The sequence below is a fragment of the Tympanuchus pallidicinctus genome, unplaced genomic scaffold, assembly GCF_026119805.1.
Source record: "Tympanuchus pallidicinctus isolate F22 unplaced genomic scaffold, pur_lepc_1.0 scaffold31, whole genome shotgun sequence".
Lineage (NCBI taxonomy): Eukaryota > Metazoa > Chordata > Aves > Galliformes > Phasianidae > Tympanuchus > Tympanuchus pallidicinctus.
Genome location: NW_026294749.1, coordinates 13,799,932 through 13,814,092, shown reverse-complemented (window position 1 = coordinate 13,814,092; position 14,161 = coordinate 13,799,932). Strand labels below are relative to the sequence as shown.

Sequence of the window (14,161 nt, the reverse complement as noted above, 5' to 3'; positions counted from 1 at the left end):
ATCTCTTCACTCTGTAAAAACATTTTTTTTTTTGGTCCAGGACAGGAGATATCCTCTTGTTTAAGCTTATCACAGACAGATTACATTTTTTTTCCCCCTAAGCAATAGCCCAGATGTGGTGCAAGTTGTTTTTTTTTTCTTTGGGGGTAAGGGGAGCTGCGGTGAGGGGGGGTGATGGGGAGAAAGGGTGGAGACAAATGAGGAGTGTTGTTTTTGGCAGCTTTTTGGCAGAGTGTTCTTTTTGTTGGGTTAATTTTTACAGGTGGGAGGGGAATGACAGACCAGCCAGTGCAAAGTAACCAACTTGTTCCTAGTAGCTATTTGCACTAGTTCTCCATGCCTCTGCAACCAACTGGTAATCTCTGAAATCCTGGGGCTCCAGCAATATTGTGATCTTCAGCCCTCGTGATCTTCAGCACAGGAAGAGCAAAGCAGCAGGTACACGAACTTCACAAAAAGTGGTGGTCACTATGCAGCTTGCAGATGAAGTTTCTCATAACAGTGTAGTAAAATTGTAAATAAAATGGTAGGAAGTAAGGTTAGATATGCTGGGGGGAAACAATTGTGTGAAGACTGAGAGAAAAAATACAAATTAAAGGTTGGACAGCTTTCCTGTGTGAGCTTTTTCTTGGACTTCTGCAATAATAATTTAATCCTTCCTTCCTTCCTTCCTTCCTTCCTTCCCTCCTTCCTTCCTTCCTTCCTTCCTTCCTTCCTTCCTTCCTTCCTTCCTTCCTTCCTTCCTTCCTTCCTTCCTTCCTTCCTTCCTTCCTTCCTTCCTTCCTTCCTTCCTTCCTTCCTTCCTTCCTTCCTTCCTTCCTTCCTTCCTTCCTTCCTTCCTTCCTTCCTTCCTTCCTTCCTTCCTTCCTTCCTTCCTTCCTTCCTTCCTTCCTTCCTTCCTTCCTTCCTTCCTTCCTTCCTTCCTTCCTTCCTTCCTTCCTTCCTTCCTTCCTTCCCTCCTTCCTTCCTTCCCTCCTTCCTTCCTTCCTTCCTTCCTTCCTTCCTTCCTTCCTTCCTTCCTTCCTTCCTTCCTTCCTTCCTTCCTTCCTTCCTTCCTTCCTTCCTTCCTTCCTTCCTTCCTTCCTTCCTTCCTTCCTTCCTTCCTTCCTTCCTTCCTTCCTTCCTTCCTTCCTTCCTTCCTTCCTTCCTTCCTTCCTTCCTTCCTTCCTCCCTCCCTTCCTTCCTTCCTCTCTTCCTCCCTTCCTCCCTTCCTCCCTTCCTCCCTTCCTCCCTTCCTCCCTTCCTCCCTTCCTCCCTTCCTCCCTTCCTCCCTTCCTTCCTTCTCATAAGAACTGTAAAGATTCCCTCTTCTTGGCACTGGTAAGGCCATATTTACTGTGTCCAGTTTGGACTCTCAAGCACAGGAGAAAAATGAACTTACAAATGTCATTCCAGTCCACAAAGAAGATGAAGGAAATGGAGCATCTTTCAGATAAAGGGAGGCTGAGGCAGCCAGAACTGCTTAAGCTGGAGAAATTTTGGGGTGACGATGGTCTTAGCAATGTATATAAAAAACTCATGAAGGGAAATAAGGAGTCAGATTCTTCTCACTTCTCCTCATTGACAGGATGGGAGGCAGTGGGCACAAACTAAGACACAGAAGGGTAACTCCAAGCAAAAGAAATGTTTTTACTGTGGTGGCAGTCAAGTGCTGAAGCAGATTAGCCAGAGGCAGTGGGCTCTCCATCCATGGAGATATTCAGAATCAGACTTGACATAGTCTTAAGTAACCTGCTCTAGTTTATCCTGCTACCCTGGTTTCCCTCTCAATTTAACTAGATATCTTGGGCAGTAAGTGGCACAGAAATGTCCTTTAAAGGATTTACAGATCTCTTCTTCCCCAGAGGAAACTGCCTCTAATAAACAATCACAAAAATCTTCTTTCTAAAATTCTGTTTATTTTTTTTATCAGAGGAGTGACTATACTATTGAAAGCTGAATAATAAAAGAAAAAGATGTAAAAATTGTAAGAAAAAATCAGAATAGTGTGTATCTCTGGTCAACTGAAGGTGCAAAAACCATCCTAATTATCATCTCCACAGCTTTGATGTAGAAAAGACTGAAAAAGAACAGGCTTGGTGATGGTTAGCTCATTTTCTTTTAGGCTCATTTATTGTAGGCAAATTTAACACAGGTTTTTCATCTATTGTTGAGTTCAGGTTATTTTAATTTGTCCAAATACTTGTTCTTGTAACAAGTTGGCTATTCTTATTCCCCCCGCCCCCCCACAAGACATGACTGCAAGTAGTGGCTGAGGGGAAATCTGTTGAGGCAGTGCGCTGGAGTTAATAGAGAAAAGGGCATAATGCACAGGAAGAGCAGGCTAGGAGAATGAGGCTGCTCAACTGTAAAGGAAAACCCATGACAGTACTAATAGTAACTAATTAGAAAGCACAGAAAATGGTGCTAGAATGAAAGGAGGGATCATTGTCAGACTCCATTACTCTCTGGACAAATTCTTTTAGATATGGAAGGGTTTGATGTTTAATATCAGATTTACTTGTTTGATATAGTTGATGTTACACTGAATTTTGATTTAGACAAATGTTACAGCAATATGCTGAAATTCCAACGCAGCCAAAACAGTAACCATTATACACAACTGATTCCCACTACCTGTATGTTTTGTCATCCAAAATCTGGGAAGAAAACTCTCTAACTCCTATGCAATGTGTTAGAAAGCAGCATGCATTTTTTCCTCATGATACATACCAGGAAATCTGACAAACAAGCATGCCCTCTCAGAGTTCAGATTCTACATTCAAACAGTTGTACACGCACCATAAGCTTAATCAGTGAGACTTTTGGATGACCATCAGCTGTTTTTTCCCAATTTGGCAAATTTCCATTGCTTGTTAGACCAAAATGAGCAACTTCCAAAGCAATATGTTTGAAATTAGAAGATGTCCTTGCACCTGTTGGATGCAAAGGACAAAGTAGTCTGTTATGACTCTCGTGAAGAAGAATTAGGAGAAAACAAGGCTGTTCACATACCAAGCAAAGTTGAAACTGAAAGTTTTAGATTTAGCAGTCACCAATTCCCTCTGCTAAACTAATATATATTGGTCCTTAAACTAATATACTGACACCAGTGCCTATTGCTAAACAAACCAGCCCATATCAGTACTTCCCTCTCATGGTGCTGGTCATCCCTAACTGCCAGAAAGGAATGTATAAGTTAAAGCCAGTTCAAACCCACTGCTCTTTTCATTTTGTTGGTTGCTTGGTTTTTATGTCCATTTTAGTCTGAGCCAGATATGCATGCCTGCCTGCTTGGTTCAGGAAGATACAGGTCTTCATTAATTATTTCAAGGAAGGCTATTTATTAAACCTAGTGTCTTACTTGTTCAGCCGAGTACCTAAACAAAGGTTACATTCCAGCCCCCACTGTGTTCATTTCAGCTTACTTTACAAGAGTTGGTGGTCATTCTTTCCATTCTTCCCTGGGAAAATTAATTTCTTGCTCTTTTCCTCTGAGCTGTTGTCTGTTGTGGAGCTGGCCTTGTCAGTTACACTTGTTTCAGATCAGAGGTCGTTTTGTGATGACTTGGAAGATGAGCAATGTTTCCTTATTCCAGTGCCTGGATGCTTCAGCTTGTTGTCAACAACAAGGAGGTGCATTTGGAAGAGACATCTGCAAGTATTCACTCACTAAATCTACTTCCATTTTTACAATGGAGGAAATTAATGGGTCAGTGCTTTTGACACATTTAAGCTAGTCACCCATGTTAAACAGGCAAGAAGCAATCATACTGTTCACCAGCAGATTACTCAGAGAAAATTGCATTGTACTCCCTTGAGTAATATTTTTTCCCAGCAACAGGAATGGAGCTAATGAAAATTACTCACCTTATTTTAATTTCTCATCTTTGGATGAGCCTGCTATTCTTCCTGGAGCACGTTCTTCTTTAAAAAAAAAACAAAAAAACACTCTAAGAAGCTTTGAAAGCCACATCAACAACTGCAACTAATGAAAGCATTCCACAAGGTACACAATCCTACTGATGTATAAAAAAATATGAGAAGTATGAAGTGAATCATTCAGGGGCTGTTCTAGGATTCTGCAAACCTAAGTGCTAACAAGAGTTGGCAGCAAGACTGCGGTTAAACTTTAGCTTATTGTTACTAGCAAAGAGATTCCTGCACTCCTGAAATTGGAATCATAGTCAGGATCATAGAAACATGTTATGGTTAGCGAGGGGTGGAAAAGAAGCTGGTTGTTAGCCCACTCCTTTTTTAGTTCTCTCTGAAAAAGCAGCAAGAAAACGAAGTCAATTCTTTTAGATCTTACTTCTTTTATGCTTCATCCTAGGCCATCTTCACTTGCTGCTGCAGAAGTAATTTAGACCTACTGCTTCATTCTTATAAGTACTGCATTCAGCCTTGCCTGTGCCATTAAGAAATCTCAACATAGTTCTGAGGCAATTAAATGAGGAAATAGTAGAACTGACATCATAGTTGATCACTTTTTTTAATGTTAACATGTCTTAGGACAAACTGAGAATTATTTTTATTTATTTTTATGACACATGAAATGAACAGATATGCTTCCAGTTTTGCATAATGAGGGAGAAAACTTCAGCTTCAGTGGCAATTATAGAATAGCAGAATGGCTTAGGTTGAAAGGGACCTTAAAAATCATCTAGTTCCCACTGCAGTGGGCAGGGTTGCCAACCACTAAATCAAAGGTTAGATCAAGTTGCTCAGGGCCCTGTGAAACCTGGCCCTGAATGCCTGCCCAGTGGGTCATCCACAGCTTCTCTGGGAACCAGTTCCAGTCCTTCAACACCCTGAGTAAAGAATTTCTTCCTAACATCTATCTTAAATCTCCCCTCTTTTAATTGAAAGAACTTGTTGAGTTCCTCAGACATTTCCATGCCTATTGTAGCTAGTTCTCCCTCTCTCCTCATTTAAAAGAGGGGACACAATCAATATTTAATCAATATTATTATGTCATTGTGTAAATAAGCAGGCTGAAATTCTGTATGTTGATGTGTTCTTTTTGTTTCAAAACGAGTATGATAGACGGAAATGCAAGTTGATGGAAACAAGTTTGGAGGCTTGGATAACATTATCTGAGAATAAGAAAGGCAAACCGTCCTCATTTCAGGATGGAGAGACCATAACAATCAGCTATCAGGCTCTACTGAGATAAGCTGTGGGGATTGCTTGTATAGGTGCAGGTTCCCTTTTCTACCTCTGATTTGATGAACTGGAAGGAGTCTACTGGATCATAAAGGAAAAAATTCATGGAATCCTTCAAGTGGTTATTTTAAATCATAATCCTGTTTGGAAAGATACACAGGTTTTGCTAAACACATTGTTACTCTCTGAGGAAAAATTATTGATTTTAGAGAAAACTAATGAGGAAAACTGGAAGACAAATGCTAGGGAAGGTCTAGAATGCTTTATGCCTGAAACAGAAGAGGTTATATGAGACAGCTAGAAAGTGGACTGATTTGGGCCCAGAAGGGGAAGAGAATAAAAGTGTGTTTAATACGTTGTTCACTGGAAAGTCAGCCCTCAGTAGCTGAAAGAAGATGCAGAAAGTTGATGGTGTTTCAGGGATGTCTATTCCACAATTGGTTGAAATTGCCTACAGTGTATATGACAATAAGGAAAAACTAGAATAGAAAAAGAAATAAAAAGATACACAGAAGAGCAAAAAAATGAAGTCAAGCTCCTGACAGCAGATATTGGGCAAGCCATAAACAAAAGATAAAGAGGAACATTTAGAGAAGGATCTTGAGAAATAAAATTACTAACTCTTCTAGTAGATACTGAAGTTGCTTATTCTGTTGTAAGTTGTTGCAAAGGATCTTTAAGTATTCAATACCAGTAGCTGGGGCCATGAGAAAGCAGGAAGTTAAACATTTTTTTGCAAAAAATTACATCTGAAATGGGAAATAAGAACTTAACACACGAGTTTTTGTATGTGCCAGAATTCCCTTTACTTCTCATGGCACAGGATTTGTTGAAGAAATTAGGAACTCTAATAACTTCTGATAAGAAAAAGGTATGGATGGGTATGCACCTTGCAGGCACAAGTCGTTTACATTCTTTAGAAAGCAAAGATATATAAGTGACTGAAATTCCATTTGAAATTGTGGATGCAGTAGTTCCTTCTGTGTGGGGGCCAGAAAATCCTGGGAAAGTCTGCCAAACTGGTAGAAGAATTGAAATCAGGAGTTAAACAAGTAAAACAAAGACAGTTTACTGTGAAGCTGGAAGCCCATATTGGGCTAGAACCTGTAATTGAGAATTTTCTAAGGTATGGACTATTACAAGAATGCTAGTCTGAATATTATACTCCAATTCTACCTGTTAGAAAGCTATGTTCTCACCAGTTATCCATTAGTGCAGGATTTGAGAGCTAGTAATCAAATAGACAAGCGCCTCCTGTAGTAACAAACCCCTACACGTTGTTGACAACTACAGCTAATTTTAATGTTCACAGTTTTAGATTTGAAAGATGCCAGAAATTGTTTCTGAATGAGGAAGTTCAACAGTGGGACAAAAGACTCATCTACGCTGAATGGTGATTCCCCAAGGATTCAAGTCCACCTCTGCAATGTCTGGTAATGTACTGGCAAGGATTAGAGCAATGGTACGGATTAGAGCAGTGGCAAAGTAGGAACACGTCAATTAGCTGACTAATAGTGTTTTAAATTCTGCATTGCTCTTACCTGTGAATGAGGGAGAAGCGCTGTCTCACAATTATTTGTAAGAAATTGAACAAGTATATTCCAGCTGGCCAGACCTAAGATGTATCCCCCTAATGAGTCTTGACCGGGAGCTGTTTGCTGATGGAAGCAGCTTTGTAGTTATGGAGGAGCAGAAAGCTCTGGATGCACAATTGTAAGCCTCTAAGAAGAAAAAGAACTAAGATCCTTGCCAGCTAATAGGGATAGAAGCTCTAGTTGAAGCAGTAAGAAGATACACTGTGGAAATTAACATGTTATTTATTGCCAAAAGTATTGCCCAGAGGTGCAGGATTTGTCTTATAAATAATCCTAAAATTCATAGGAGACTATCTTCCTTCCCCTCCTCCACTCCCCCCCCACCTTCCCCACCTGCCAACCACCAAGGAGAGGTAAAAAGGGGTTCTGTACATGGGGAATATCAGCAAGTTGATTTTTCTCAATTACTAACATGTAATGGGTACAAAAATTTATTGGCTTCGGTTGACACTTTTCCAGGGTGGCCTGAAGCATTCCAGTGCTGAGTCAACAAAACAAGCAAAGTAATCAATTTTTTATTAAAAGATGTAATTCCAAGATTGGGCATTCCAGAATGTCTCCCATCAGACAGAGGACCTCATTTTGCAGCAGAAATAACCCAAAGAGTTCCTAGTTTTTTGCAAATAAAATGGGATTTACATAGCACGTGGAAACCTCAGTCAAGTTATTGAGTAGAGAGAATTAATCAAACATTACGAAGACAGATTGGAAAATTATGTCCAGAAAGATATTTGAAATGGGTAGAAGTTCTCTCTTTGCCATTGCTGAAAATTCAAATAACGCCTAGACTTAGAGAAGGAAATAGTCCTTTTGAAACCTTGTATGGAAAGCCAGTTATTGGAAATCTGTCTGGAAAAGGTGTTCAGATGTATGTGGCTGGTGATGAAATACTTACTGAATGCCACTTGCCTTTGGCAAGAATTCTTTCTTCCCTCCATAGGTAAGTATAATTAAGAATTCCAGCACCCCTGGATGTGCCTGTACATTGCTTTAAATCCAGGGACCAAGTGTATCTTTGAATCTGACAGTTCTCAAGCAGCAGCTGCCACCCCAGCCAACACCCCAGGTTTGCAGTTCTTTCACATGATATGATTTTATACCATATAGCAAATCTTTTTGGTCAGTTTAGGTCAGCTGCCTTGTTTCTGTCCTCTCCCAGTAACTTGTGCCCCCTCAGGCCCGCTGTTGGCAGGACAGTACGAGAAGCTGAAAGCCTGAAATATCCTTGGCTCTGTACAGCACTGCGCAGCACCAAGGAAAACTGGTGTGTTCTCAACATTGTTGTTCTCCTAAAGCCAATACAAAGCATCACACCAGGCACTATGAGGAGAATCAAACCTGTCCCAGCTGAAACCAGGACGGAAGACAACAGTTTTTTTTCAATAGCTGCCCAAGGGAGATCAGAAAATAAAGAAAAAGGGTTGTGTTTTTTTTCATTACTTGTTTTTTGTTGCTTTGTTTTTAATTAACTAATGAACTGTTTATTTTGCTCTGTATTGTGACCTGGTAAGATCATTATGTGTTTCTCCATCCCCAGCCAGCTTTACTGTTCCTTTCTACTCATTTTCTCGTTTACACAAATATGGTCCCTCCCAAAATGATGCTGGGAATATTTGTACACCCAAGATGTTATCTCAGATGCCTATCTGACTGTTTTCCCAAAATCTAGGATGTGTGCAGAGTCAGTATACACACAGAGGCGAGGTATTTATTTTGTTTCTGCACATAGATGTGTGCTAGCTGATTCATCCATGAAACTAGCACACCTTCTGTGTAGCACAGGATTTATTTCATTATCACTTATAAATCACTTTATCTCCAGATGTACCGATAACATTTACCTACATGAATGGTTAAATGCTCTTGTTTTCATTTGAATTGGCAGCACTTTCTACCATGAGTTCTAGTTTTAGTGATTAATGCTTCAGGCCAATGAAGTTTGCACTAGTATAACCCATTGAACTCTAGTTCATACCAAGGCAAACTCCATACACATTTTCTTTCAATGGCCTGGCTGACTTGTTTCCTTCCAATAACACGACCACCGTTTCTGATAAGTAGTTGGAATTGGTAGTGCCTGGCAGCAGGTTGCTGTGGGATCTATGTGGAGAGAATTATACTTTCTAAGATGATTTAAAAGCATACAGATAACTGACTGTTGCTGCCGGGTGTGTTTCCAACATGAAACAGTCAAGATTTCTTTCTTGTTTTCTTTTTGTTCTTTCCTTTCTTCCTTCCTCCCTTTCTTCCTTCCTCCTTTCCTTCTGTCTGTCTTTCTGTCTTTCTTTCTAACTCTGTGAAACCATTAGTCTCTTGCACCCATCTCCTGGTGCTGAACCTTCACTCATTCAATTGTTTGGGTTTTGTTTACCAGTCATTGACCTCTTTGTTATTATAGCTACTGTTGACATCACTCCTTATCCTAAAGAGATTAGACCCTGTGTTTTGTTGCATCATTCCAGGGCAGCTCTCCAAGAAAGCTGTCCATTCGTAAGTGAAGTATTTGACTTAAGAGCTTTGTAGTGAGACTCTTTTACAGTGACAAAAATCCCTGTAAATGAATGTGGTATTCTCAGAGTAAATACAGTAATTCAGTGGAATAATAAAAAGAATACATTTCTCATCTATTATTTGTAGATGTCAGTTCCTAGGGTGCTTGATATCACAGAGTGTAACCCTGTCCCATAGTTACAATTTGCAAATCTTTGTTGTTCTTGTCAAGAGGTAAGGATTGTACCCTCACCACTTGGCTAGAACTGGCTCTGAAAACTAACACTTGGGAAAGAACAATCTTATGCAGCCCATTTCATTAAAGAACTGTTAAACCATGAATCACCCACTGGAGGAGTGGACAAGAAAACTGGCCTTATTTTGTTTTATTGACTCTGATTAAGAGAAATATGTCCTTCAATGTGATATCTTGCTGGTGCAGGCACAATGTATTTATGTATTTGTAGGAAAGGGAAGATTTACTTTTCAGTACAAATCTGTCTACTTGCCTTAAAAGAAAAATATTGATTTAATCTCATTGCCTTCATCTGCACTTGTAGATTCTGGAAGCCTCTCTTCTGCCAGCTAACTCAAACGTTCATTCAATACTGATTAGCCAGTGTCAAAATGTATTCCATTGGAGGAAGAAACAGAGAAAAAGAGAAGAAAGGAAGGAAAGAAGGAAGGAAGGAAGGAAGGAAGGAAGGAAGGAAGGAAGGAAGGAAGGAAGGAAGGAAGGAAGGAAGGAAGGAAGGAAGGAAGGAAGGAAGGAAGGAAGGAAGGAAGGAAGGAAGGAAGGAAGGAAGGAAGGAAGGAAGGAAGGAAGGAAGGAAGGAAGGAAGGAAGGAAGGAAGGAAGGAAGGAAGGAAGGAAAAGGTTTTTTGCTCGGCACATTAAACAAGAATAATCCAAAATAGCAAAGACAAGAAAAACAAAGAAGGTAACACACCAGTATGCTCTTCGGACTTTTACTAGTAATTATGGTCACGTTTTCAACCGTAAACCTTGTTTACTTATGATCTGAATCAATTCTCTCATGACTTCATCAGTCTAGCTGTTGGCTCTGTTCTAAGATAGATGTCTGCTGCATTCTACAAACTGATCTTTGTTTTTCTGCCAACAGTCAGGACCAGAATAGCTCAAAGAGCATTAAATGCATGAAGAAATCTTACTGTCATTAGTTTGGGCTGTTAATCAACTAGCTTGTTACAATCACTCGGTGTAGTGACATGCACAGTACTTGTCATCTTGAATCACCAAGCATGCAATTTTTATAAAGCTGGGAAATACACATTTAGTAGTCCTTTTTTAAATAAGCTAGATAAGATATTTAAATTTTTAAAAAATCTTCAGTGTAAAGAGTTCTAAATTTTTCACTACATTAATGCATTGGCATTAAGATAAATAATTTTCGTTAATAAATTAGCCTTCTTCTAAATTAGCTGTCTTACAAAGGAGATTATGACAGCTTTCATCAGCCTTGACATGGCTTCTCTGTTCTAGGCTCCAAAATGTATATTGGCCCAGTATTCCAGATTTGTGATCAAGCAATCTCAGGGTTGTTCTTGCTTTGATGTGAGTATTTAGTGGTCTGGAAATGGCTCTTAAGAACAATTTGTCTTTCATGTCTTGGCTACACTTTTTCTGTTTATGCCAAAGCATGAGAGCAGAAATGAAAAATGAAGATGAAAAGATGAAACTGGTCACCTGCTTTCTTTTCTGGAAGCGACTTTCTTCACGTCTTGGTTCATTCAGCTAGCCCAAAACTTAATAAACTTTGCAGTTATGAATCTGACATACATGAGACATGTTTCAATTAGAGAGAGCTACCGAACCTTATTCATATCTCTATTTAATTTGCTTATGGAACTAAACAATTTGGAAATAAGAGTTAAAACTGGAGCCATAATGTAACCTAGAAATGAAGGACTAAACAGTATGGTCCCCATTTCATCAGAGACTTTTTAATGAACAGGTGCAGGGTCCATCTTTCACTGCTATCAGTAAATAATCAGTTTCCTCTTTTAGATAAACATAAAATGCCTGCAAATGAGCTTCAAACATTAACTCAGCATTCACTCACTGTATGAGGAATATAACCATGTTTCAATGTGAGAATAAATTTGAAATGTAAATGACCAGTGTTGCAGAGCTGAATTTTGACCCAGAAGAACCACCGTCTGGTTTGATGGTATCAAGAAATTTGGGCATACTGAGCCACAGGAACCAAAGGCAGGGACTGGGACAGTGAAATACTGCCCACTGTAGGAGCAAATCAGCCAGGCATACCTTGGACTGCATCAAAATAAATATGACCAGCAAGTCAAGAGAGATATTTTCCCCTTCTACTCCCTCACATGAGACCCTGCCTAGAATACTCTGTTCGGCTCTGGGGCCACCAGCATAAGAAAGACATGGATCTGCTGGAGTGAATCCAGAGGAGGGCCGTGATTATGGTTGGATGGTTGGAGCACCTCTCCTATGAAAATGAAATGAAAGGAAATGAAAAGGCTGAGAAAGTTGGGAGCCTTGAGAACATAAGGCTGTCTTCTTCAGGGGGATCTTATAACCACTTTCTCTTATCTAATGGGGACCTACAAGACAACTGGAGAGGAAATTTGTATCAAGAAATTAAAGGACAAAGGGTAATAGCTTTCAAATAATTAAAAAACCAGATAGATTAATATAAAATGTTAGGAAAAAATTCATGAGGGGGGATGAGGCAATGGAAGTTGCTTCGCAGAAAAGTTTTGAATGTCCCATCTCTGGAAGAGTTCATGGCCAGGTTGGGAGGGGCTTTGAGCAACCTGGTCTACTGGAAGTTGTTCCCTCTCATGGCAGTGGTGTTGGAACTAGATGGTCTTAAACTCCCTTCTAAACCCAAACTTTCTATGATTCTATGATATCTTATTAAACTAAGATTCACTACAGTCCAGAATATGGATCTGCACCAACCAGTATAGCCTGCCTTTTCTTCTGACCATCAGAAAAAGCACACTAATGTTTTATCAGAGTGGTGTCCATGGATGACAGTGCTTTATCATGTAGAATACTGTTCTGTGGTGCTGCTGTAATAAAAGAGTTGGAGAGCATATCAAATGTGTTTCCAGTGTTGAAACATTTTGTTTTGTTTTGGTAATTTAGTAATGAAGGGGTTCTTTTTTGTTTGTTTGTTTGTTTTTCGTCTCATCAAATATTATCCCTTTGCACATATCTGATGTATTCAGAACACTAGTTACTGTTCTTCTCATAAATGGGCTTTGTATCCAACCTAAAAGCTGAAAGCTGTCAGACTGTTCGCTCTGGGCAATTTAGTTGATGTGATTTTAGAGATCACTTACCTGTAATCTGAGACTATTCTAGCAAAAGCCCAATCCCACGCTGGGCACTGGTAATGCAAAAATGCAAACCATGTATAGCTGCCGATTAGACATCACTGGTATGGCAGATCCTCTGCAGCTCAGCTTGGCCACTCCCCCAGGCGCAACTGAAAAGATCCTGGCTTCTTTGCTCCCTCCTGTCAGGTCATCAATAAGACAGCAATAAGATTCTTCCTGAGCCTTCTCTCCTCCAGGCACAACGGTTCCACATCTCTGAGCTTTTCCTCATACCTGAGGTTCTGAATGTCTTCTAGTTGTTCACAATGGGGGTAGTTTAATGCCAAATTCAGTCTCTTCGTTATACCTCTGCTCTTTTTCATGACAGGACTTTTCAACATTTATAGCAGAAGAAGCAGAGCATGTTTTTATGTCTCAGATCTTTCCACTCTTCGTCTGACACAAACTAACCTACCTTTAGCAACACTTTGACATGTAAGAGTATGAAATAGACTGTTAGAGACATTCCATTCTTACATTCTGATAAAGCAGTGAAAAAGTGGTGTAAGCCTAATCTAAATGCCTGGAACCAAAGATATCTTGGTCAGCTTCAGCAAAATTTGAGAGAGTATGTCTGTGCCTTTCAGTGTGAAAAGAATGATCTTTTCTTCCACTGGATAGCAAAAGGGATTCACTATTGACCAGAAAAATAATTTAATTTTAATTTAAAATTTAATAATTTTATCTTAATTAAACATTTATTTTTACACATAAGCAAACACTTCTTTGTTGCTACAGTGGATCATTGCAGTGCATGCAAGACATTTGACATTATTTTAGTTTTTCCTTTCTGAACTCATACCCATGATTTTCAAACAGGAGATCAATCTTAAAACAAATACAATTCAGTCTGCCACTGCCTTCGTTAAAAGGTGCATTATTCTTTTGCTGGAATTCTTCAACCAACCAAAAGCATTCCAGATTCTGTTTTCAAATTGCTACTCTGAGATTTTGCTTGCTATGATTTTTATTCTAGATGGCTGTTTGCATTGTATTTTCTAATGACCTGGCTTTTGTTTGTAATATATAAGAAGGCTTAACTGAAGAGTAGGGTTTGTCTTCTAAAATACTTCTAAAGAATGAGCATAAGTGGCAAAATATGACATTGGAGCTAAATTAAATAAAAGCACAGAATGTGAGAAAATTTATTGCACACGGCTCTTTGCTTCTTGTAGTGTCTAAACACATGCTAAGTACATCTAAGAACAGGACGGAATTAGGACTTCTTTAAAAAATCAGCTTGCCTCTAACTTTGTTTAGTAAATGCTCATGAGGAAGTAAGGAAATGGCAAACTGAATGCTGTCTCCTTTTAAATCAGTGGCTAAAAACCTAATGCTAGTGGGGCTAGAACATCACGCTTCCATTCTAGGCTGGATTACAGTAGACCACATGCAGTACCAATGTGTATTCATGATGGTGGGTTGAGGTCTAACAAAGTTCAGTTTGTCATAAAGCAATTAAAGAAGGATTGTGTAAGCCAAGAATGAAGATGACATGGTAACTGCCTGAGTTACAGTCAATGCCAGTTATATCACAAACCTACCTTTCTACTC

The 14,161-nt window shown here is 39.4% G+C and overlaps 1 protein-coding gene across 1 annotated transcript in view; it reads left to right on the top strand.

Annotated features, from left to right (window-relative positions):
- Positions 1 to 290: 290 nt before the first annotated feature.
- The window catches only part of TPPP (tubulin polymerization promoting protein), an 89,614-nt gene continuing 75,743 nt past the window's right edge, over positions 291 to 14,161 (top strand). Inside the window, exon 1 of the mRNA XM_052697713.1 lies at positions 291 to 438. The gene's annotated coding sequence lies outside the window, so the exon portion shown is untranslated. The remainder of the gene's footprint in view (positions 439 to 14,161) is intronic.